Source organism: Anser anser (genome assembly GCF_964211835.1).
Source record: "Anser anser genome assembly, chromosome: 2".
NCBI lineage: Eukaryota > Metazoa > Chordata > Aves > Anseriformes > Anatidae > Anser > Anser anser.
In genome coordinates, this window is record NC_139721.1 from 121,968,678 (window position 1) to 121,994,547 (window position 25,870).

Here is a 25,870-nt window from a genome sequence, read left to right on the forward strand (position 1 = left end):
TGTTGAAAAAACACTTTAAAATCTCACTATGTTTACTTTAAAAGTGAAGGACGTACAAAGGCTATTCATTTTTGTAAAACTAAGGGAATACATTTTGATCCCATGAGTCTAATAAAGCTGCATAAACATAACAATAATGAAAGCTAAGATGAATAGTTAAGATGAGCACTTAAGCATGCCTGGACTTCATTTACACTTGGACTTCCACCATGGCAGGAAACAAGAAAACAAGTGAAGGGGCAGTAATTAAAAGGAATTTAAGATTAGAGGCGGCATTATATCCACGTATGGAGCACCATTAAAACAGCAAACAGTATTTGGTTTGACAAGGCTGTAACTTACCAAGGTACATAGGGGTCTATGTTGCAGCTCAGAGAAGCCATCACTGCTGAGAGCAACTTAAGCATATGCTTAACTTGAAGAAATCGGATCTTAACATGTGCTTTATGTCAAGCATGAGTATATGTCTTTGGGACATACACCATATTTTGATTTCATTTTAGTATGTGAAGAAAATGAAGTCATACTAATACATTTAGCAGTACTGAATAAACACGGCATAAAAATACTGGAAATTGTAGAACATACAGATGAAATTAATCCCTTTCCATCAAAAAAGGGAAAAAACAAAGACTTTTTTTTCTTTTAATCACAGGGAAGGTTATTTTTTCTCTTACTCTTAAAAACAAAAAACACACAAACAAATGTAAGTTAGCCTCTTATCTCTTACTCTCCGTTTCCACAAATTTAGTCTAAGTTGATGCAAACTTGTACTTGATGTTTCAGAATGAACCCTGATTCTTCTGTCTTTGTATTAGTATTTTGTGTTATGATTTGAGTTACTGTTTGCAATGCTATTCTCAACTCTTTAACTACCTTGTCAGTACTAGTTGTAGTTTTTACTGTACTGGTTTCTGAAGAAAATATTTCCATATTCATTTATCAGGTTCTCAAAACAGCAGATGCTAATTTACAGAAAGTACTATTGCCATTTGCATATCTAAGCATGGAGATTATTTACAAATGTTAGTAGCCCTTTTAAAGTGCATAGGCTGGAGTTGTTAGGTAGAAAGTGTCACTTAATTTTGGTGAGGTAAAATAACTGATTTAAGTATGCTGCTGTACCCCGGGTTCATGAGAAAACAAGCTGTAGCATTACTTTTGCCTGCATAAAATTTAGCCTCTAAAGTTTAAAAAGAAAACAAAACAAAAAAACTGTTTGTCTAGTAAATAAAGTTAATGTTGCTATGTCATACTACACTATCTCTTTTCCTATACTTCATGGTTATTTATATGGGAAAAGGTCCAGAATGTCAGTGCTTAAAAACTGCATTTGAGTGCCTCTTTACTTCCTTTATTTCTCCCTGCTGGTCTGAAATTTCTAATCACAAAAATACCTCTCGTAAGTCCATCTTGAATCCAACCTAGTTATACTCGAACCCTAGCCCAATCACTTTATTGTAAAAATATCTTTTGAGCAGTCACAACTGGAACCCATTATGATTTGCCGCCGAGAAGTAGAGCTTTGCGAGAGTACGAGAACAGAACCTGCAGAAACACTGGGACCCCGATCCTGGAGGCACGTTTGTGGGGTTCACACCAAGTACCCGCGTGGGCTCCACAATAAGCACATGCTTCCTGCCACAAATGGGGTCCCAGGCAGAACGCGAGGTGCCACAGAGCTGCAGGGAAATTCTATTTGCTAACTTTCTTAAGGATTTGTTGTTGTTTTTTGAGTTGTGAATGAGACATTTTTGTCATAAATATTCATCAAAATCTCATAGCACAACTTAGAACTTTTAGAACATTTCTTTCACTGGCTTGGCTCTGACACGTGTTAAAGAAATGCTTTTGGCATTTCTTATCTGTTGCTTTTAAAAGTCTGTCTTTCAAATCAACAGCAGTGATCAAATCTTTCATTTCTTCCTCCTAGGATTCTGATTTCTAACATCAACAATTCTATTGGTCTATTAGTGTATAAAATATCTTCAAAAGTGCCAAATCTATCAGAATAAATATGCTTCAAGTAATTAACAATGCATATTCTTTTTTTTTTTTGATGTATCACAATGAATACATTGGCTTTCACATCTATTCTCTTGATAAGTCATTTTGAGGTGGTCCACTTTTGTTTTCCTTACTTTCACAAACATGCTTGCAGCCAGTAAGAGACTCTTCACTATGATTAATGGCCTCCCATTGGGTATACAGAAAATTTCCCAGCCTGGTTCCCTTGAGAATGCTCCACTACATGGATTTCTACGCAAAGCTAGATTAAAAGAGGAGGAGCAATAGCTATAGTCCACCTACCCCACAGCCATCAATTATATACAGTTATAAATCAAAGTTTTCAGCCAGAACAAAGACCAGTGTGGCAAACAAACAAGGGCGTTCACAGCAAATTGTTTTGAGGCAGAATAAAACTCTTGATAGAAACAATGGGGCTAGCAAAGCCACTGTCAATATCACTATAAAGTTCTGTTGATTTATTAGGAATTAGACACAGTGTATCCAATTACTGCTGAATTAACTTAAACAGAAAGCAGCAAGTGGAAAAATAAGCAAGGAGATAGATTTCTCGTTTTAAGGAAAAAATCGGGCAATTCTATATCAAAGTTAATTGAATGCAGTAATGTGAATCATAAAGTATCTGTACTTTAACTCTCTATATTTGTGTTTCTTGGCTTTTGGTTTTAAGCTCTCTCTTTCATGAAACGCTGGTTATGTCTACCTCATCCATATTTCATCTCCGGTCTGTTTGTTTTCCTGGCTATTTCTGCCTCTATGCCATAGATGATTTTGATCATTTTAGATATTTTAAAATACCCTTCACACACAATCTGCTTTCAAACAAGAAAGCAGAAGAAACACTAGGGGACACAGAAGCAAAAGAACGTTAGCACCTCTCTTCGTGCCTCCCTTTCTGGACAACGTGAATCACCAGAAAGAGGTTGTGTCCCCTTTTTTCAGTGTTTTAGATCTCCACTTTTGACATACAGCAATTCTTGGAAAGCCAAATAATATAGTATCAGTCAAAATGCAAGTAAGCTTCATCCAAAAAATTTAACTGACATTTGCTACTGCACCCAGTCCGGACTGAAGAATGTATTTCACATAGACCCTGTTTTTTGCAGAAGAAACATGCTTCAACACAGTGGACAGTAATTTTCAGTAAGACTTTAGACTTCTTGAATGTTTGTTAAACATTAAAATCTGACAACTCTGACTAATGCTGCACAGCCACAGGTGAGCATCTTCAGGACTACTCAAACCTCCTGTGAGACAAACCTTGTCCTAGACTATATTTTCATGGGTCCTTACTTGTGCTGCTGTTCCCCAGCTTGCAACTCGTGTGAGCACCCAGAGTTTGGAGGAAGATGCGATCTCTACGGCAGATGCTGCACCTCTGACCACAGATGGTCTCACACGAAAATACACAGATGAACCTTCTTGTGGGCCAGGCCTGTGGTATGCCACGTGGTTAATAAACAACTCTCTTAAAAGGACTAAGAGCACGATGGCCAAACAGATACCACCACATCACTACTACACATGGCTTTATCATCCCTCCGATGGTAGGAGCACTAAGAGGATCACCTACAGAGGCTGCCTTCCTACCTGGTCAGAAGGAGTCACGGGGTCTTCTGGAATTGAGCTGGAGAAAGATAGAATTGCAACACACTGGAAGCTATGGGAGAGTGTTGGGGAAGCACTGCTATATACTTGCTCTATTTTTGTACTCTTTCCCAGGAATTCATTTCTGGACACTGTTGGAGACAGGATATTGGGCTAGACAGACCTCTGGCCTGATAGAACATGGCTGTTCTTTCCAGAGATAGCTTGAGGAAGAGACCTCATCTAAGAAATATGTCCAGACCTACATTAATACATGCTCAAGCTCCTGTTTTCTCTGCAAATCTCTCTTGAAATGGGCCTGCTGTATTCAGAGTGGTGTAAAGGCACCATCCACTATGGTTTTAAGGACTCCTAGGGGCCATGCACAGACAAGGACCCCCAGGCCACTTAGCCCCACCTCCGACAGACAGCGAGCCATGCCAGAGCCTGTCAGCCAAGCCACTCCTTCTTCAGAGGGAAAAAAGCTTTCCAAGAAATTATTCCTGAAAATCCGGAAAAGCACAGTAGTGGAATCCTTACCCTACATGTCCTCTTAGGAGAGGGCCAAGCCCGATGACTCATGTGAGGCAGTTGTTGTACAATACTAACGTAACACACAACGTGTCGGGGAACGCAGCACACAACATGGCGCCGGGGGTGAGACTGGGCTGCAAGAGGCTATCTTGTCCCAGTCCTGATAGACATTTGTCTAATGTGTTCTTAAATACTTCTAGTGATGGGAAGTTCATAACATCCTACAGAAGTCTTCTCTGGTGCTTTATTTCCTGTATAGTCAAAAAGGTTTTCTAACCTTTGTGCAATTATTCTTTCTTCTCTCTTTCTCAGATAGGTTCAAATTATTCCCATCTTTGCAGTACTACCATATAGAATATGTAACACTGGTATCTTTCTTAGAAGAAACCCAAACGTTTCTGATGCACAGAAGAGTCATTATAATATAGCATGCAAATATCCTGCCTCTAAGGAAAGCTCTGGTGAAAAACATGGACAACCACCTCAAGAGGGGCTGAGTGACTCCCAGTAAAAAGTGCTGAACTACTTACGCATGTTTAGTGTCTGGCAGGTTTGTAACAAACGTATTAATGGTACTGCATACAGAACAGCCTTTTTTCTCCTTTTTATTCTCTACAGTGATAAATGGCAAATAAAGAAAAGTGACAATGTTGTCTTGAGTTATAACCCCAACTCTGCTGCTGGCTCTACACCACCCAATTCAAAACACTTAACACTGAATGTCTACATCCTTCTGCAACCAAGTAAAACTGCAGATAATCTGTTTCTCAAAAAATGGCATCAATCAGTATATACTTGAATTTTCTTTTGCATCTCCTGGGTGTGTTTATTCAGGATAAAACACAAGTTTTCTTAACCGAAGGTGATTTTTCTATCAACTTCACAGAGGCCTTGCAGGTATGCATTGCTTAATATTTGTTAATTTCTTAGTTTCTGGTATTAAAATTAAATAACATATTTTCTCAAACAATAACTTAGGTTTAGTACTTCTAATACATAATACTCTCTCACACCAAATTGCACTGCAATTTCAACTTCCTTGTGGCCTTGTACAATAAACAGCGCATCCAGTGTGTCACTGTTTCCATTTTCCACTTGGTGCAGCTCTTTGGGAATGATGCATGTCTTAAATGGTCCTCAGAATAATGGCATTCATTATTACATAGCCGTACATGTGCAGAACCGTAAGCCCCACCATGCTACCTCACATGGAGAGGGAACTCTACAGCTACTGTCCTCTTTGTGAAATTTGGTTGGAAAAAAATGTTCACAGCATATGAAAATTCTGCAGTTTTGACTGGATTACACTGATAATGCTGAGCTTGAAGTTTCATCTACAATACACTGCTGGCTTTTTCTGTGGCACATTCGTAAGTGTCCCCTAAATATCAAATAACAACTCCTCTATACCCCTCAAATGCTCTTCCCCTGAATCTACTAAAGCATCCCATGCCACTAGGCAGCACCTGAAGTTGCTCTTGCATTGGACTCACCTTGACAAGCGCCACACCTGCACCACGGGGCTGAGGTTCTCCAGGAGGGACAGCCCTGGCAGGGGCCCTGACATGGTGTTCCTTCCTCTGAGTCCATAATTTGGGTTCCCCGCTCCCGCTGTGCCCCTGAGCTCCCTGCGTTGTGCAGATGGGCCTCTGGTGCCTGATGGCTCCTATGACGGGCCAGGGCATGGCATTATTTGGGCTCCCCCTCTTGTCCTTGTTTCCCTGCGCTCTCTTGTGGATGTGCAGGTCAGCTTCTTATCACATCAGCTAACATTTGGTATCCAGATGCATTCTTACCCTCTCCAAGAACATACTCCCAGGAACACTGCCCAGGGTAATTCATGTAACTCTGTTGCCCCTCTGAGCTCATCCTGCAGCTCCTCTGACAGGAGGACATCCTTTAACCTCTTAGTGCATCTAGTTAGAAGTTTAGCACAGAAGCTCCAGGAAGAAGCCTGAGATCTAAAGCAACACTGCAACAGACTTTGGACATAATTTGGCCTAGAAAATAGACTTAGAAGATCTCAGACGGAAAACAACAGTAACAATACTTTCCATGGTGTGGCAGGCAGAGTTCCCTGTTTCACACAAGTTTTACTTTCTTAACTCAGACTTTCTAGCACTGAGTTAACATCAGCCTGGCCATTGGTTTAAACACTGTGTTTTTCTTGTTTCCTGTCCTCTTGTGTGAATGCCATACCACACACAGTTCAACCTCAGAAACTTTGCTGCCAGGTTTTAATGGTGGGACAACTCTGTCCCTGGAAAAACAGGGAACTCAAGGCCGCCTCCTGCATGGCTACCTCTGCTCTCCTGCAGATACAGGCGATACAGAGAGCTCATGCCACCAAGCCGTACATCCCTTTCATCAGATAGATACAACAGGATTTGACTTATAAGGACAGAACATGGACAGACACACTTAACTGTCCACTGGAAATTATATTGGTATTTTGCTTATTTTATTTATAAATGATTTTGGAAAAGAAGCAAAAGCACATACCTACTTTCAACAAGAAGCCAAGGTCATGCAGAAGATTATAATCATCTTCATAAAAAATGAGGCAATATTAAATACGTAGTTCTTTGTATGAACTTAGTGAACGGACAAATACGTCTAAAAAGAGCAGATGGAAAGAAACCTTCTTTTCACTCACTATATGAAGTTATGCCCGAGTCACATAATTTTAAGATAAACATTTTCTGTAGTTGCAAAATGACTTTTTGAAGGGGCCACAAATTCAAACACAACACCTCATCAAAACAGCAACGAAACAGCCTAGCCTAAAAGCTTTCCAGGTTTTTTTGTTACTCATTTTTAATGTTTATTTCATACACATTTAGCACAGTTCATTTCAGCCGAACAGAACCCCCGTGTTTGTGATTTTTGCCTACAAGAATATTAAATTTCTGTGCATCTGTCTTCTCTCTGGGGGTTTCCCTAGGGAATATAATAGTTTATTTGTTTTTCTATTGATCTTGTATCTAAATACTGTTTTCTCCCTTTCAGAAAAAGAGAGCTGCCAAAGAATCAGCAGTGTCACTGTAAAAATGTTTTTCTTAGCTGGATGAAATGATGGCGGAGCAAGATTGGGAAAAATATTTTTCAAATCTGTTTTAATAAGCGTACTTCCAGATAGGGATATGCTAGATATTGGTCTAGGCATGCCCCAGGCCTATGATCCATCTTTCATCCTTTTTTACCAATTTCAGACTGACAGCTAAATTAGCTCATGGAAAAGGCTCCCGTAGGCAGTAACCAATAACCTGCCAACCAAGGTAAGTTGCAACAGCAAGAGGCACAGGAAAAAAAATTGAGATAGAAATCTGCATTTACATCAGCTGGTAAGGAAAAATTTGGAGATATAAAAAAGAAATTAATAAAAAAACACTTTGTAAAAAGAAATACATTTGTGATTTAATGTTATGTTAAGCAATAGGCATAAATTGAAATTTTAAAACACGATTAGCCAGTCTTGGGGGTTCTGTATTCAGTAAATCCAGTAAATTTACAAATATATAACTGCAAATGGACTATCTTCCTTTACCTTATTTAGACTCAGTACCACCTAGGTACAGAGATATGTTCATCTCAGGAAGACAACAGTTAGTCACAAAAGGCAGAGCTATCAACAACCTTTTGAATCACAATGCTCATTTTCTTCTCAGGAAAAATAAAATCCTCAGCATGGGAGTGTTCACATTAGATTGCTAATAGTGCACATGTACTGAATTATTTGAAAAATAATAAAAATATGAATGATATATTCACTAGCTCACTGGCAAAACAGTTTTTTGCACTATACCTACCTGACCAAGTAACTTGAGGCTATTGAAGCCAGTACTTAACATACATCTCTCCATGAAACTAACTGCTTCAAACATTTACAATAACCTATTTCTGGAACGGGTTTAACTATACCTGAACTCGCATTTTACTTGCATTTTCTTTCATTTTTCCATCACACACTATAATAGGTAAATTGCACTTTAAAACCAATGACTTTGATAGGGCATTAGTGACTTTTTTCATGGTAGCCATTTGCTCTAGTGTTATTTGTTGTACCATGTAACATTAGCAAAGGTGTTTATGTTCCAAAATATCATGGAGTATTCTGTTAAGTACCACTATCAAATTTTCTTCTGTTTTATAGACCCATATAACATTAGAATTCCAACAGATAATACAACAAACCCAAAATATTGACATGGAAATTCATTAAAAAATACACAACAAAAAAACACACACTCCTTTTTGGCTTAGCAGGATGCCATAAAACATAACAAACCCACCTACCCATGTGCTGGTGAGATGGGTATTTTGTTGCTTACTGCAGCTGGGTATCTGCATTTGAAAAACATGCTTAAATTAAAGATGCAAAGAAATGCCTGGGGTTTCATTGCATTGCAAATGTAAAGAAAGACTGATTTTCTTCAAAGGAGGTTGATAATAACCTACAAACAGCAGGTATTTTCTGCTACCAGCATGGAGCTGGCATGTCATGGCTAGCACATCTTTAATCATAATAATGAGTTCTGTGGTAATCATGATAAAATATGTTTTAACTGACAATGTTTTTACCTGCCATTGCTACCCTCTACTGAGAATTAGCTGACTCTTTTTCTTTCTGAGCTCCTCTAGCCTTAGCAGCGCATCTCATTGAGGCAGCTGTATCACTAGCTGGTTTGCTACTTTAAAAGCTTTGGTTGTAGTCGGTCTTTAAGTCTTAAATATTGATTTAGTACTTTGAAATTCAGCTGACTTTGTCACAAGGAACACATTTACAAATAACTGAATAGCTTAGAAAAGCAAAGGAAATATCTTCCCCAACTGCTATCTCTTTTCCTGTAACAGGCAAACAGTTCTCTGACTTCTTTCCCCAACAAATTCTTTTCTTTTTCTGCCACAGTTATTTCTTTCCTAAGTTCCTGTTTTCTTTTATCTGCATTTTCTCTAAGAGTTTCCCATGTAAAACTATCACGTTTCTCCTCTGATGGAAAAAATCAGTCCTCCGGCAGGGCTCTCTCGTCCTTGAGCATTAACACTGCAAAAGGGCCAGTTACCTTGCCCTCCGCAGCTCCCAGGGAGCACACCTTTCCTCTTCAGCCAAACTCCCAGAACTCAACTTTCTCCATTCATAACCATGAGGTTACCATGAGATGACACCAGTTTCTAACTTCCTCTAGCAAAACTAATTCTCCTTGCAGTGCTTGACAGGTCATCTTCTTCATCTTTTCTCTTAAGAAAAAAAATCAACACACTGAAGAAACATTTTTTTCTAATTTTTAATAGCCTTATCAGAGAACCATTTTTGAAATTGCACAAAAAAAAAAAGATAAAAAAGATAGAGGAAGTTGAAGAGTAGTAATTAAAGGATGTTTAAAACCCAAAAAAAACTGCCCAGCAAAGAGTTCTGAACTGTGGTACACGCGGTATCAAAAGCTATAAGCAAAACCAATCCTGACATCTAACAAACTTCCCGCAGCTCCATGGCAAACAAACAGGCAGTTAGCAATAAATACAATACAACTTCCACAATACTCTCAGAAGATTACTTTGAAGGGAAATTGGTACAGCTCTCCTGTGCAAATGAAAAATAAATTTAAGAGCTGGGGAAGACAGTAATGTGGAGACTGAACCTTGAGCTCCACAAAAAAAAGCTTATCTACTACAGCTGCACCTTGGCCACTTCCATCCCAGGGCTTTCGATGGCTGGGAACCTCACCGAGCAGCAAAGCAGCAGGATGAGGTTGGGGGGACAGTCTGGGGCTACGGCTTAGGCTTGATGCCTACTCCATCGCCAGCACTCCTCTGAGCAGTTACACACCTCTGTGTGCTGCCAAACGTTACCAACGCTTTCACCCCACCGTGCTGTTATGAGCAGAACCAGAGATAACGCCGCTCGGCAGTTCGGATTCAGCGGCAGCACAGTTTTAGTAAATACTTCAGATTATTTTGTAAAATAAAATATATAATACATATATAAATGAACGCTATCGGGTAAAGAGCTCTACAGGAAAGAGTGTTTAAAGAATAAAATATGAAGAAACAGGGATTCTGAACTTCTTTCTGAGAACCTATTTCAAAAGCATTTTTCTTTTCCTACTTCTTGAGGTTTGCAGAAACATGCTGAAAGGATGTTTCTCTGTTACAACCTTTAACTCCGAGTTCTTAACCATACCATAGATCATAATATTGTCATTCTTCACTGTCACCACTGCGTCAGCAGCTGTTTTTGGTCTCACAAAAAAGGATTTGACCTTTGGGATGGACAGGAAGCTGAAGGAGCAACTTTCTGAAAAAATAGCCTCCTGTTTACATTTGCCTTGTTTAGCGAACAATTATCTTGGGAGACATAAGTAATAAGCAAGTAAGTTTACATAAGCAGAAGTGTCATTTTGATAGTACTAAATATGAGTGCATGTCAAGCTGTTGCTGAGTAACTTATACAATAAAATGCTGATCTGTATTTTAGCAGTAAAAAAAAAAAAAAAACCACCAAAAATGCTACTGACCAGATCAGCACCATAATCCACCGTAATCAGATTCCTATCCATCACAATGAAGCTCATCCGTAATAGCAGAGAAAACAGGAGCTGCCATTACTTTTCTGCAGCCCAGCTTTTATTGGCATTTGTTTACAATGGTATCTAAAATGTTGGTAAATCTAGGACATCACTTTTGCTTTCTATTCTGTATTCGCTGATCTCCTGCAAGAGCAACAGCAGGCCAGAAACCATTCCCCACACGTCCTAAACCTTCTCAAATACTTTCATTCTTAGTCAGCACTAAGTTCTCCCTCTATGTTTGTATGCTGACAATAGATTATTTCACATTATTTCACATTGATCAGAGAAAAAGAAGGGTGAATTAGATGCAAGTGTAGCATCTCATAAGGGCTAGCTGTATTTCCAGATAACTGACAATGGCAGAGACAAAGCAACGCAGTCTTCTTTTAAAATAATGTATCCTACTAAGCTAAAATGCTATTTAAACATATTGCAAGCATTTATACCTAATGTGTAGATAATCTGACTTCATTTTAATGAAGCATCACCTCATTTTCTGAGGATGGAAAATATGCAAAAATCAAATATGGAGTATAATCATTTTTCCAGCTTCATATTATAAACTACCTTCATGGTAAAAATTAATCTAAATATTTTTAAAGGAACGGTGCTGTTAAGGTCCAGTAGACAGTATCTTATCAGAAAGTTAACTTCAAGAGCACCCCTGAGAATTTACTTTAATAGTACAACAGAATTTATTTGCTTGGGAAAACAAACAAACAAACAAAAATCAGTACTGTTTGAGTCCATATATTCCCAGCTTCATACAAGATCTTGAGGAAAAACTACACAAATTATGGAACAAATTTACTCCTATATAGACACATACCTCTACTAATTTTATATTTGCATGTACTTAATATTCAGCAGATTTGGTAGATCACTACTACATTGATATTTGGTTCACTACAGGATAGTAATTGTACTGACAACAAACTCTTCCCATGAGCGTACCAAGGCAAATTCTTCTCTTAGTCACAGTAACAGTCCATTGAAAAAATCCCATCCTGACTCAAAGGAAAATGTAGATCTTCATTTACTTAAATTTCTGAAAAACAACTGGAACAAAGTCCTCCACAGATGACCATTAGCCTATTTCACAGGAAAATGTGACTGTACAGATTCTGAAGAAAACTGAAAACAGAGGCCGCCTCACGCTGCAGTACCACATGGCCACGATGCCAAATACTACTGCCTTTTCCTGGGCAGCATGTTCTCTTCTACTGCTTCACTAACATTACCTAACGTAAATGGAAGAAAACATCCAAAAACCTCATTGGACAATTTCATGACACTGAAATGCAGGAAGAATAATTTTTGGCTTGCCATCTAAGCTAGTGAGAAAACCTTTTCAATTTTTTCCCCAATGCACTCAAAGCACCCAGGGAACATCATCATATTTACCATCTGTGATACGTGATATGACAAGAAAAGAAGGTGCATCTATAAACTTTTTAACAGCTGCTGGGAGTCTGGTGACTCCAATTACAAAAAAAGCTATGTCTGAAGAAAGTCATTCAAGCCATCTACCCACAGCTCAACAATCCTGGTTACATGCTCTGTGGTCAGCATTTTTTTGGATCCATTTACATGAAATGGATTACGAAATATTGTTCCTACATTTAGAAGTCCACTGGGATAACTGTGATAATGCTACCTCTTTTACTGCCTAATGCAGACCATTGGTCTCCTCTGCTTGGGCTTCTTCTTGCAGTATGGATGCCAGGAATATTTCTATTGAACATTTGGCAAGCTTTTTTCACTTAAGAAAATTAAAAGCCTCCACAGAGTTAACCAATGTAAGCTTCTTCACATATAGGACTCAGCTTCAACTTTCCCATCTACCTGAAGTTCATCACCAACCTGTGTGCTGAGGCAGCAAAAGACTATGGATTAACCATCAGTCTGAAGAAAGCTGAGATAATGTGCCATCCTACACTTGGGAGAGGATAAAGATCTAGCATGACAATCAATGCAGATGTACTCTAATAATGGATTTCACTTACAGGGATTAGTTTTGTTTAAGCATTAGCCTTAGTGATCAGTAAATCATTATTTAAATGTAAAAAGTTGTACCTTCCATTCAGCAAAGTATCCCCCTGAATCTGAAACCAGCAAAGTATGAAATAAAACAGTGATTCTCCACTCTACTTCTATTCAATATAACTTCACCTCTGCTTTCTCTCTTCCTTCCTTCCTTCCTTCCCCCCTGCCCACTGCTGTTTCCTCCCCAACATTGCCCCCAGGCTCTCCCTACCAGACCACCTCGGAGCTCCAGCTCACCCCAAGCCCGTGTCCCCTTCCCTCTCTTCACCCCGGTGGTCACCACTGTCACTCAGGCCATGCCCTCTGCCTTCCTCACCGCCTCTCTCTCCCTCTGCTCCTGCCCTCTGTCCTCTCCAAACTTCTCAGCATGTGGCCCCTGGATTTCCTCCTTGTGTCAAGAAGCCACACCTTCACAGTTGCTTCTCTGAGTTTCATTTACTCTTTTTTTTTTTTGCTCTTTCCTGAGCAAACTTGAGTCCTCTTGTCACATAATTGACTCCTTCCATCACAAAAGAGACAAAAAAAAAAGGCAAAAAATAGCCCTGGCCCTAGCAAGGCACTTGTTGCCATCAGATGTTTATTCAATCTGAGCTCCTTCTCCCAAGGCATGCCTTGCCTATTGATGCCAGAAACTCTGAGCACAAAGACTACTTGCTCTGGTGTGTTTGCACATTGCCTCGCACAAAACAGCTGTCCTGTAATAGAATAATTTCTGAACTAAAAAGAGTCAGTGTCAGGACATTACTATTTTTAATGTAGCTCATCCCAGGGAAACCGACATCCTCTCTTTTTTTAGGCTTTCTAAACAATATAACAAGTTGCTGTAACTGTTTGCAAGCACAAAAGTAACAACCAAGTGGGCTGATGCAAGGAGTATTTATTAGCGCATCAACAGACATGTCAAGTACAGGCATCTTGCACCATTCCCAACATCATTCTCAAGTGAAATGGAAAGCCAACAGACATCCAAGACATTTAACTGCCTATCACAGGTTCATTTATCTGGTGATATGAAAATGCGAGCCCAGGTCACCCCAGATGGGTGCACACATGGGCATCCACATCTACACTTGCAAATGGTCAGCTTCTGCACCAACCCACTCTGCCTGCCAGGCAAGGCACAGAGCCTGCCCTTAATGGGTTTTTGATTCATTTTTGTGCACCTCTCCACCCACTGTTAAAAACTGCAACCTAATTTTCACTCATGCACGCTGTTGTGTTTCGTAGCTTCTGGTAAATGAAAACTCCTGCATTGTTTTCAAGCAAGCTCACATTCATTGATAGTCATTTTCTTCATCCAGATGAAGTCACATAGCAAAGTAACCTTGTGTTTGACAAGAAGTGAGATCATCTAGGATAGGAATTTGTCCTCTTATATAAGGAAATGCCTGTACTATTCACAAAGTATATAATAAGAAAACAAAAATGATAATACAGATCCATAAAGCAGTGTGAAAGCAGAATTTTGTAAGAGTGGTGGTCATTTGTCTGCCCAACAGAAAAATGTATAAAGTGAAGGCTTTCAAAATAAAAAAAAAATAAAAATAAAGCTTGAATGGCAAAGGGAGACAGATGGAAAAAAGAAAAACATCCTTGCCACTATGACATTGGCCTCAACATCTGCAGTTGGTAAAGAACAGAATTTGTTAAGGTAAAGCGACTCTTCAGGGTGAAAACAAGTTCAAAACATACTTCAACCTAAAGCAAACAGGATGCTTCTCAAACAAGGAAAGCAGTTTACACTTCAGTTACGAAAAACAAGTGTATTCATTTGTCTTAGGTGCCAAGTGCTGTAAATTGAAACCCTCAAACTTTAATCATCAGTTAATAATATTTGTGGGAAAAATATTTTTCTCTCTACTTAATTGTCACCTATAGCCCTTTCTGTCCCCCTCCTTATGAACCTGAAAGAAGCACTAATCTGTTCCTGTTTGTTTAACAGACAGAAGGAGAAACGCATACTCAGAAGGTAAATCTCTTCCTATCCTCTCAGCCTTATCATTCAGACCCACCAGAAAAGAATTCTCTTCTATGCCTGAACCCTTGACTTGAAAGCCATTACACGTTGAATTGCACCTTTCCAAAATATATTTATTACAGCTAGCTAGCTAGAAAAAAAAAAAAAAAAGATAAAATTCTTAATACATACATACACTTGAGAACTGGATGACTACGGTGACAGATTTGGACCGAAAACAGAGCCAAATTTAGGGTTGGGAGAAGAACACTTCCAGCATCACTATTAAGCTCAAAGGATTATAGTAAATGGACTTACATCAGACTGGTGGACAGTCACTAGTGGGGTTCCCCAGGGCTCCATTTTAGGGCCAGTGCTCTTCAATGTTTCCATAAATGATTTGAATGTAGGACTTGATGGTATAATAAGTAAGCAAGCTAGTTTGCAGATGACTCTAAACTGGGAGGAACTGTTAATTCCGTCAAGGGTAGAGCAGCCTCAGAGAGAGATCTTGACAAATTAGAGAGCTGTGCAAACACCAGCAGCATGAAGTTTAACAGGATCAAGTGCCAGATTCTGCACCTGGGAAGGGGCAACCCTGGATATAAAGACAGACATGGGGATGAGGGGCTGGAGAGCAACCCTGTGGAAAAGGAACTGGGGTTTTTGGTCAATGGCAAGTTGAGTATGAGCCAGCAGTATGCGCTGGCAGCCAAAAGGGCCAACCATACGTACCCTGGGGTGCATCAGGCACAGCACTGCCAGCTGGTGGAGGGAAGGGATAGTTCCGCTCTGCTCTGGTGCGGCCTCACCTCAAGTACTGTGTGCAGTTTTTAGCATCGCAGTATGAAAAGAACATAAAACTGTTAGAGAGCCTCCGAAGGAGGGCTATGAAGATGGTGAAGGGTCTAAAGGATAAAACGTATGAGGAGCAGCTGAGGTCCCTTGGTTTGTCCAGCCCAGAGCAGAGCAGGCTGAGGGGAGGCCTCATGGCGGCCTGCAGCTCCCTCACGAGGGGAGCGGAGGGGCAGGCGCTGAGCTCTGCTCTCTGGGGACAGCGACAGGACCCGAGGGAACGGCATGGAGCTGGGACAGGGGAGGGTCAGGCTGGGTGCTAGGGAAAGGTTTTGCACCAGGAGGGTGGCTGGGCACTGGGACAGGCTCCTCAGGGCAGCGGTCACGGCCCTGAGCCTGCTGGAGTTCAAGAAGCCTTTGGACAATGATCTCAGACATCGGGTCTGATTTTTGGTCGGTTCTGTAGAGCCAGGGGTTGGACTTGATCCTTGTAGCTCAAGATATCCCTTTCAGCTAGGGAAATTCTATTATTTTATGACCACTGTGAAGTCATTTCATACGTGGTTATAAAACTGAGGGGGGATGACACTGCTCCAGAATGCCCAAGAAGCACCAACACCACTTATTTTTCTACATGCCCCACTCTGTAATGCTCTTTTTCCCAGACTAACTTCACTGTAGCTATTTTTCACCATGGTGCCAAATTGCTGCAACACACCTGTATGGAAGCAGTGATCTGAAGAGCAGACGGATGCTGCTTAGAGAATCGGTGTCTCATGAAACACCAAATGCACTGATGCTGAGGCCACACTGGCCACCAGGGAACTTCCAAACCAAATGTCATGCTCTTGGCATACTGCTGAACAATTGCAGTTGTTTTTCTCTTTTCCCTTCTCTTTCCCTCTCCTCTACCTGCTTATCACCCCCAGTGCCCTCCCATGCAATCGGTCTAGAGTCCCAAGCCAGAAACCTCTTGCTGTGGATCAGATGGAGCCTGCTGGCAGGGGGTTCTTCCTTTGAGTCTCAACTTTGTGATTCATCGGATGCTTTGGCTACCGAACTCTTGATTTGTGAATGCTTGGAGCGTGCTGCAAGGCCAATCTCACTTTCTACACTGAAGACTAGTAACATTTCATGCTAATCACACTGCTACTGAACATTTGTTATGGTGAGATGAGCAGTCCTTTATATTCTGTTGCTATCTGTACTATGTATTAATTACAGGAAGGGCATCCAGAACATAGCTTAAGTCTCTTTAATGGCTTTTAGAAATCTAAACACATGAAAACAAACATCGGGTTTTGTTCTGTGCATAATCCTTACCAGCTGTGACTGAGCTTTATATAAACTGGGTTATTTGATCAACTTCCTTAATGAGAATTGCCTTGTCGTGTAAATCATCTGAGGAGGTAGGACAAAAAGCAAATTTTACTTAGCTTTATTCTGCAGTGTCATCACTCAGAAAAGGAATCAACAGAGTAATTAATTGGTTTTACACACAAACACACACACTCCCATCTGAGGTACTCAACATGATCCAGTACCGGACAGGTAACTGTCAAGAGTCTGGTAATTCACAGATGTGCAGCATACTTATGAAATTAATCCAAAGACATTTAGCTTGCTAGGGGCAGGAGGGGGAAGAACGCCAAAATATTTTTGTCTTCTCTCTGAAGATTTGCTGTTTGCCAACCAGACCACATGCCAATGCAGGATTTCTTTAATAAAAACAGAACCTTAATTCTGGAAGATTACAAGAATTGATACAGAAAGCATCAGCTACAAAAGTTGCAGCTATGCACGTTAACAGCAAACCATAAATCAAGGAGCAAAACACAGTGATGCCAGGAAACCAGCTATTTATGGGAGATGTCCAAAGAGTGAAATGCAGGTGCTCTCCCAGTAATATCAAAGCACTGTCTACTGCATCCTGATGAAATGTCAAAACCAAACCAAACTCTAGCCATGCACAGGGGTTTCATTCTGCAGTCATTAAGAACAGATCGTAACACTCACATCCCTTCCCTGCCACAGTTAGGATCACAGCCTCTTTACCTAGTGGGTGGAGAGAGGTGGGTGCTTTCAGAAAGCCATCTTGAGCACTCCAGGTAAAAAGCCCATCCATCTCCTACCTAAGTTTCAGGTGTTCTGAGCTGCCTCTTAAAGGCTCTGCTGTTTAAGGAAGGGGACTGAAACCCCACCAATTTGGGAGCCAATGTTAACAACTCTACATTAGGTGGTTTATTTCTCTCCCAGAGCATACCAGCATCATGCCACAGCCCTGTGCTTTACATTTTATGTTAGTTTTTCCTGTGGGAACAGTGTCTTTTCCCATCAGAAATAAATGAACGGTTCTTTCTGGAATGGACGCTGGCTAGTCACAGAGCTTCCCCATTATTCCCTGTACTGGTTCTTCAGCTGCTTTCCTATGGAGTTCGGCTGGTGGGCTGTGATCTCGCAATACAAATGATCGTGCTTACTCCAATACGAGTTCAAGCCCAGTGTTTGATCTGTTTTTCTGGGAGAACTCTTAGAGTTCTGTCTCAAATTAGCATCAAAACCAAGTTAAAGTGGCCATGCACAATTTACGTTTACTGTAACGCTACCTACTCCTTGAACGGGGAGCGTGGCTCTACCTTCAGCCTTGTCAGGTCTGATACTGTTGGGGTCTTATGAGACCGAACAAGCCCTGAGACGGGACAGACCTGCCACCAATGGCAGCATGATGGCAGCATATTGAGATAAATAAGTGTTTATGAAAGGAATAGTGCCTGAATAAGGGACAGCATCGCCAGCAAGTGGGGTCAGCTGGCCATTCAGGAGGTATGAAGCAGCTACCTTTTCATAACTCTGTCTAGCTGGGGAAAAAGACAACAACAAAACTTTTGTACACCCTGCAGTCATAAAAAGTCAGGTGAAAAAGAGCTGGTGAAAAGGAAGCAAGATCAGTTTCTAGAAAATTTCAATATGTTCAGGTGAAAAAAAAAAAAGCCTCCAATAATCCTGATTAGTGAAAGTGAGTAATGGATACCTTGGAGGGCTATTTGTCTCTCTCATACTTCGTAAAGAAACAGGTGTTTTTAATGTTATGTTTTACGTGAAGATATTTAAAATACACATCCAAAATCCTAAAGCTAAAAGAAACTGTTTTACATAGCAGTGGCACCATGCAACTCCTTCCTCCAGTACAAATGCCAACTACAACATGGAGGGCAGAAATGGCCAAGCAGTGAAGAATAGCTTCTTTTTACAACCTCCTTCCAGCTTTTTTGCATTTTCTTGTAGCACAAAGACTTGAATACACAAGACTCATTCTCAAAGTCCTTCTCAGACATGCTATGGAGGAAAAGAGGTTTTCCAGTAGGTTATTTAATCCACAGTCCACCTATAATTACTTGTGCACAGGAAAAGAAACTTCTCATTTCAGGCTTCTGAAAGCAGATTAATGAAAGTGCTTTTGTTTATGGGGAAAGAGGGAACAGGGTAACTTGCTTAAAACGATACATTTTTGCCATATGTAGGTAGAAAATAAACCCATCCATCAAGGATATATTAATAATGGATGAAAACTGGCTCCAGACACAAGATTACTTGGTGAAAATGCCAGAATAATGGATACAGAATTTTTATTCGATCAACTGCAAAGAATGGAGGAGATTAGTTTATGCAAACTCTCCAGAACAAGGCTTTATTTCAGAAAGTAATCCTTCCATTTAGCCAAGGTTTTGTTTGCTCGGAGATACCACAGAACAAAATAAAAAATGTATCTGGAATACAAAGAGACAAGCCTATGTACTGCACTTAAAAACAATTAAATAAGCAGTTTGCATCAGAGTAAAGCTTTTAACTATTGGAATAGGCAGAGCCAAATCTCATATTTTGTGCATACAGTTAAAACTGCCAAAGAGGGTTTATGTACCGATTAGAGGAGATTATGTAGAGTGGTACTGCCATTTTTTAAAAATACAATATTATTACAAAGAACCCCTAGAGGTTCATATGAAGATGGTCTCTATTTCATAGACAGTAAAATCACTGAGGCACATCATCACAGCAATGACTTACTACTCATGCAGGAGCCAGGGGAGTTGAGCTAAGGACTGCTAATGCAGGGAACAGCCCTCCTCTGCAACTGAGTACGTGAAAGCCAGTTTACAACTTGTATCAGGTTTTTCCTGGACTCTGAATGAAGCATTAGCACATCTGCATCATTTGTCGGCTTCTCCGGCCTTTCTAAGAAATTAGGACAAATTAAGAACACCTAAAATATCTAGTATTTGAGAAGTTTCTACCTCCTGTCAACTCTAATAACTCCAGTGGTGGCTTTAAATCTTCGTCAGGCTTTTGGGAAAAGTCACTTTCACAATCCCACCACGTGCACGGGAGAATATTAAATACTGAATCATGCCATTCAGATGTTTGAGTTGGGATATCTCAGGCCTTGCTAAAATGTAAAGTCAGTGTTTTAATCAGCATAAGGCTATTTATCTTCATTACAAACACAAATTCTAACATTACTTAGCAGATCTAGAAATAGTTTTTTAGATAATTTTCTTTTGGGGGAAACATGTTTAACATGATTAATGGTCACCAGCAGCACAAGAGCAGGATAATATAAACATCACTTCACTGGATTTTAGCAGTTTTTAATTGTATCCTAAAAGCAGGTAACACAACTTGCTTGGGAGACAACTGATTTATTTTTCAGTAACAACCTTCGTCTACAGTATGACTGAAATAGAGGAAATCAAGGTATTTAGAGTGGACACCAGCAGAAATACAAGCATTATCCATTATTTAGCCAGACGCTCGTATACTTGGATGCCACCCAAACCAGGTCCCACCTCACACAGAACAGGCAGTACATTGCTATGTGTACCCTAAGCGTCCTACCGTCCGGGTGCTATACGGGCACAGCTACTTGCACTATACAAGCACACGCTGTGCACACTGTATACTCATCAACACCACATTTTCTGCCACCCCTCCCCGCACCCCCAGTACAGCCTCCCTACCACAACACCGCCCTGCTCTCCTGCTTGTCACACCATCTTGCAAACATCCACAAACTGCCCAGGCAAACCTGCGGCAGAGGCAATACCAAGCTGTATTTTACGAAAATAAATATCGGTTTCCCATCACCATTTCTTATCTCCCTTTGGGTGCAAACTCTGCAGGTTCCCAGGTGATCCTGCTCACACACACACACACAACAGAGCGACTCAGCTCAGTGCATGCAGAATCAGGCCCCTGGTGTGCAAAGTCCTTGGTGCAGAAGATGAAAGTAAGGCTTTCAGTCAGCACAACGGCTTGGCCACACCGATCAGGGTTAAGCTATGTTTACACAGGTCCAAAACCTGCCTGTGCCTATATGCTCTACCTCAAAGCTGAGGAGAAAAAAAGGGAAGTTTACTATCAAGGAACGTCCGTGTGATTTATGCAGCTGATGGTACACTGCACACCAGGATCTTCACACACCTTATTGAGGCAAGCATCCACTTTCCAAATCTGACCAGGAGTTTGTGTGGCTTGCAAATTAAAAACACAACTGGAGTGCTACCATTTCCCCTTGCTATCACCAAAACAAGAGAGAAAGAAAAGATTTGGTTGGGAGGGACACAACACGTCCACAACAGGAGTCTAGACCTTCGGGTCAGGAGACCAGTGAGGGACTGGAGAGACTTCTGTAGTTGACCATGGAGTGATGAGAAAGACTCCTGGAGCAGACCAGCCCTGGGAAAAAATGCATCCCCAAGCAAAGAGGCGACAGGCAGGAATGAGGCATGCAACAAACCAACAAAGTAGAAAAAAACATGTTTGCCACTTACTACCTTTTCTAACCTTTTTTTTTTTTTTTTGGGCTGGCTGAGAAGGGTGGTGGCTCAAGCCAACCACGCTGCCCTGAAGAGACCTGCTTCCCTGCCTATGTAATGAAAGTCATAACAAATTTTTCCAGTAACTCCGTTTCTTTGGTGCATCCAAGGCAGGGATAACAGCAAAATGTTCTTTTTGTTTTGTCCTTTCTTCTTCACTGAAACGGCAATAGCCACGTGTACATCTTAGCTGTTCTGCACCCTGAAGATGAGGGCTGCTCCTGCCCTGCGGAAATGCTGGAGGAGAAAGGAAGAGGGATAGAGCTGGGACAGAGCCCTTCTACTTTGGGCTTGTTGCTCTGGGGCCCTCTGGCAGCACGGCAAGTGTCTGCTGCCACGCAGGGAGCTACGTTTCCTCCGGGCAGACCCACTGCCTCGCAGACCCACACCCGATGCCCTCACTGGCGAGAGCAGCACCTGCCAGCCTCACTTCCCCCGCTGCCAGGCAAGGGGGGCAATGGGACCACCGGGGGGGTTTCTGCTCGAGCAGTCTGCCTGCTCCAGGCAGGTGCCTGCTTCCAAGATAAATCTCAGCAAGTGGGCTTGGGATTTCTGCTCACGTCCTTTTGCAGATCCAGGTTCGCTTTTCCAAAGGCGTTCAGAGTCCTCGACACATGGAGAAGAGGTGCCTTGTGACAGATATTCCTTGCTACACAGCTACCTTTATGAGACCGACTCTTAGGAATTTAAGTACCATTAGTATTATTCTAAGGAAAAATATCTTAAGTCACTATCAAAGAGAAAAATTCAATTATCTCCATCATTCTAGTGCTAGGAAAATATTGTGCTGAAAAAAATAAAACACTGTAAAATTGCACTGCAGATAAGCCCACGTTTAAGCTTTGCCGTCCCAGAGCAGACAAGCAGGAGCCCTGGAGAGCTGCTGTCGCCCTCCCTCTCCCAGGAAGCAGCAGCACCTGGGGCCACCCCAGAAAGCCAGCCCACCTCTAGGCACAAAAGCTCAAGACGTGGAGAGACTTGCAATCGAGATTCTAACTCACAATTTTAGAAAAATAATACCCAAATCTGAAGCAACTCTCCCTTTTAAGCACACCTTTAGTTCTATACTGTTCCTGTAATAATGAGTTCAGCGAGAATTGAAGCGCAAGCAACATAACAGAAGGGACACTGGAGTACTTCAGACAGTGGAAAATGAAGAAAAATAGACATCACATAACAGAAACTACTGGGCTCTCTGTTGTTCTATAGCATAAGGCAATGAAAAGAAACGCTGTCAAACTACAAGGGAAAAGCACATCAGGCAGGTAATACTTCTATTTATAAAAAAATTCCATTTATAGTGATGCTAGCATGAAGGGGAGAAAGAGCCTAAAACAAACAGTCCATTACTGGTCTGATGAAAAGCACGCTCAAGTCAATGTCAGTCTTTAAATTGACTCTAAAAGACTTTGTGTCAGGCCCTATTTAAGACTCCACTGTACGAGGGACAAGGAGAGAGGGACGTATCCTGACTCGCCTGAAATCAGCCAGAATTTTCTCTCTGGTTATAGCAGCACCAAGCTTTGTCCAGTCCTTGCATATGGTACATAGGTAGAATGATCCCAAACTAAAGTTAAATGAAAAACTAAAATATGCACTGTACAGCCCAGAAAACTTACAGGAAAGATACTTGGGTAATACAACAGATGAATAACAAGTTTCCATATAAATGGCTAAAATAAAGAGTAACAGGAGATGGCTCAGTTTTGAATTTCCAGGAGCTATTTACGTTTGTTTAAAATAAAGGTCTAGAAAATAAAATGAAAATATTATTGTACGTATTATTAGAGAATTCTTAGAAGATTTAATTTAAATCCCTTGTAAGCAAAAGTGAAGCAATTTATTGTCATTAAAAGGAAAGTAAGATAGAAAGGGCAGTTATGACAGGCATTACAACTCCTTAGCGTCTTATCCTGTGAAATTTCTGAAATATTACTTACCATCCTGTCACCGACCTACGGAAATACCAGAAGGAAGAAAAAAACTGCAGTGTGTTATACTGTAATTCTGAATGTGGATGATGAAATTCCAAACAAGTGAGATACCTTTTAAAAGTGAATTATACAGATTTATAACTATTTCACTAGCATCTCTGTAAGAACTTTAAAACAGTTCATCTCCTACTGATTTTCTTCTTAGAGGCAGAAACAAACTTCTCCTTTATAGTCAGATTTCCAGTTATGACATCTGCTTCTCACATCAAGGTCAGTATTTCAGTGAAGAATTTTCCTTACACACTTGCTATGCTTAAAACAGCGGTGGGACAATTCCAGATTTGCTTCTAAGCAAAATTGTTTAACAGGAATGTTACCCTGAAGCCATGACAAATTACAGTGAAAAGTCTATAGAAAAGCGTGTATTAACACTCACACGAATATGAAATGAGATCAGCATTGTGAAAGAGACCACAGTAAATACCAGGGGAATCAACGAATTCTAAGCAATTACTGCCAAGCGCTTCAGCACCGGACTGTTTCTAAGCCCACTGAAGTTGCTAGAAAGACACCAGTGTAGCAGGTCCTGGGTTCATAGCTGCCAACAGGCAGCGTCAATACTCAGAATCACGGAATGGTTTGGGTTGGAAGGGACCTTAAAGATGACCTCGTTCCAGTCCCCCTGCCATAGGCAGGGACACCTCCCACCAGACCAGGTTGCCCAAAGCCCCATCCAGCCTGGCCTTGAACACCTCCAGGGATGGGGCATCCACAGCTTCTCTGGGCAGTCTGTGCCAGTGCCACACCACCCTCTGCGTGAAGAGTTTCTTTCTTGTATCTTATCTAAACCTACCCTCTTGTTAGTGTAAAGCCATGACCCCTTGTCCTGTCGCTACACCCCCTGACAAAGAGTCCCTCCCCAGCTTTTCCTGTAGGCCCCCTTTAGGCACTGGCAGGCCGCTGTAAGGTCTCCCCGGAGCCTTCTCTTCTCCAGGCTGAACAACCCCAACTCCCTCAGCCTGTCTTCACAGGAGAGGCGTTCTTGCCCTCTGATCATCTTTGTTGCCCTCCTCTGGACTCGTTCTTACTGGAGTGAAGAATGCTTCCTAGTAACGTCAACATGAAAAGGCAAATAAACAACAGTCACAAAAACGCTTAGGGTAACAAAGGCACAGCCACCACTGTGGCACTGTAAATGGAGCCATCCAGACAGCAGGAGAGATGTGAAGCTGAACTCCTCAGAAAAACGAACCTGAGGACAATTTACTACCAAGCTTATATACACAATATACGGCCTTCTATATACAGCCCAAAGACAGGCAGACACTTGTCTGGACAACACACAGGTAGCAAAACATATGAGGCATCATCACCACCACCTCTCTGGATGTCAGTAATTTAACAGCAGATCTCCCTCCTGCCACTCTTAGGGGTACTGTGCTCTCCTCTTCTTTTATTATGGTTAAAATGGGTTTCCTTTACTGCAGAAGATCCCCCTTGCCACTCAAATGACTGACCACATTCAGCCGTGCAAAGAAAGAAGGGTGTTTTTTTGTTTTGTTTTGTTTTGTTTTCGGAGACTGGGATCCCCCTAAAATTCCACCACAGAGCAGCTTCATGCCATGCCACAGCATGAGTGGCACGCACTGATAAGCTCATTCTGCTGACACTACTGCTGAAATAGGACAACTGGGCGATACAAGACACAGAGAGCTACAAATATACTTAATACTCTGCTGCAAATGGTGGAAAAAAAAAAAGAGGGTGTTGGGGAAAAACAGATGAAAATCAACACTGTGAGCTGTTGGCTTGAAAAACAACATTTCCATCAGCCCCCAGCAGCATACTCACAAGTCACCTAGATCGCACTAAGGCTGAAGATTTGTTCCTCGCAGTGCTATGACCGATCCTCCCATAGTTCACTGAGGAACCAAGTAGCTGGGTCATGCAATAGCAGATGCACACGGGATAGAAAACCTCTTGCTGAGACTGCTGCTCCGGCTCCCGGACTCCCCTCTGTGACCAATGAAGCAACCAACTCCTCTGCCCCCAGCTTTGGCAGATGGGGACATGGGGACAGGGTTAAACCTGGATTCATAACCTTGTTCTGATGGATACCTGACACATTGATAAAGTCGGGGTGGAAAAACTTCTTTCTTCAAATAAAAACATTTTAAATATTAAACATACACGCACATGACACAGAGACAAAGTCGAGGAAAAGAATCACATTCCTTTTCATTTCAAAATAAGAGAGTCTTCTAGCTTGTTTTCTTAAAACCGTGCTCTAATTTGATAGATGTGGAAACTGACTTCCACTGTCCCGTAAAAAATGGGAAAGACAAAGAAGAAAAAGAAATTAATACTAATAATCCAGAGGATTAGGGATCAGAGGTTAGTGCACAACCTTTTAATGAGCAAGGTATTTAAAGACTGATGACACAGTATATTTTTATTCTTCGGTAATTTAGTACAGAAGTTCACATTGATTGCTTAAAAGGCCATTCGATTTTATTTCCCATATTTAATTGTTCTTAGTGCCCAATA

The 25,870-nt window shown here is 41.1% G+C and overlaps 1 protein-coding gene across 5 annotated transcripts in view; it reads right to left on the reverse strand.

Moving 5' to 3' along the window:
- RARB (retinoic acid receptor beta) overlaps positions 1–25,870 on the reverse strand; it is a 331,295-nt gene that overhangs the window by 230,159 nt on the left and 75,266 nt on the right. The gene's annotated exons all lie outside the window — the stretch shown is intronic.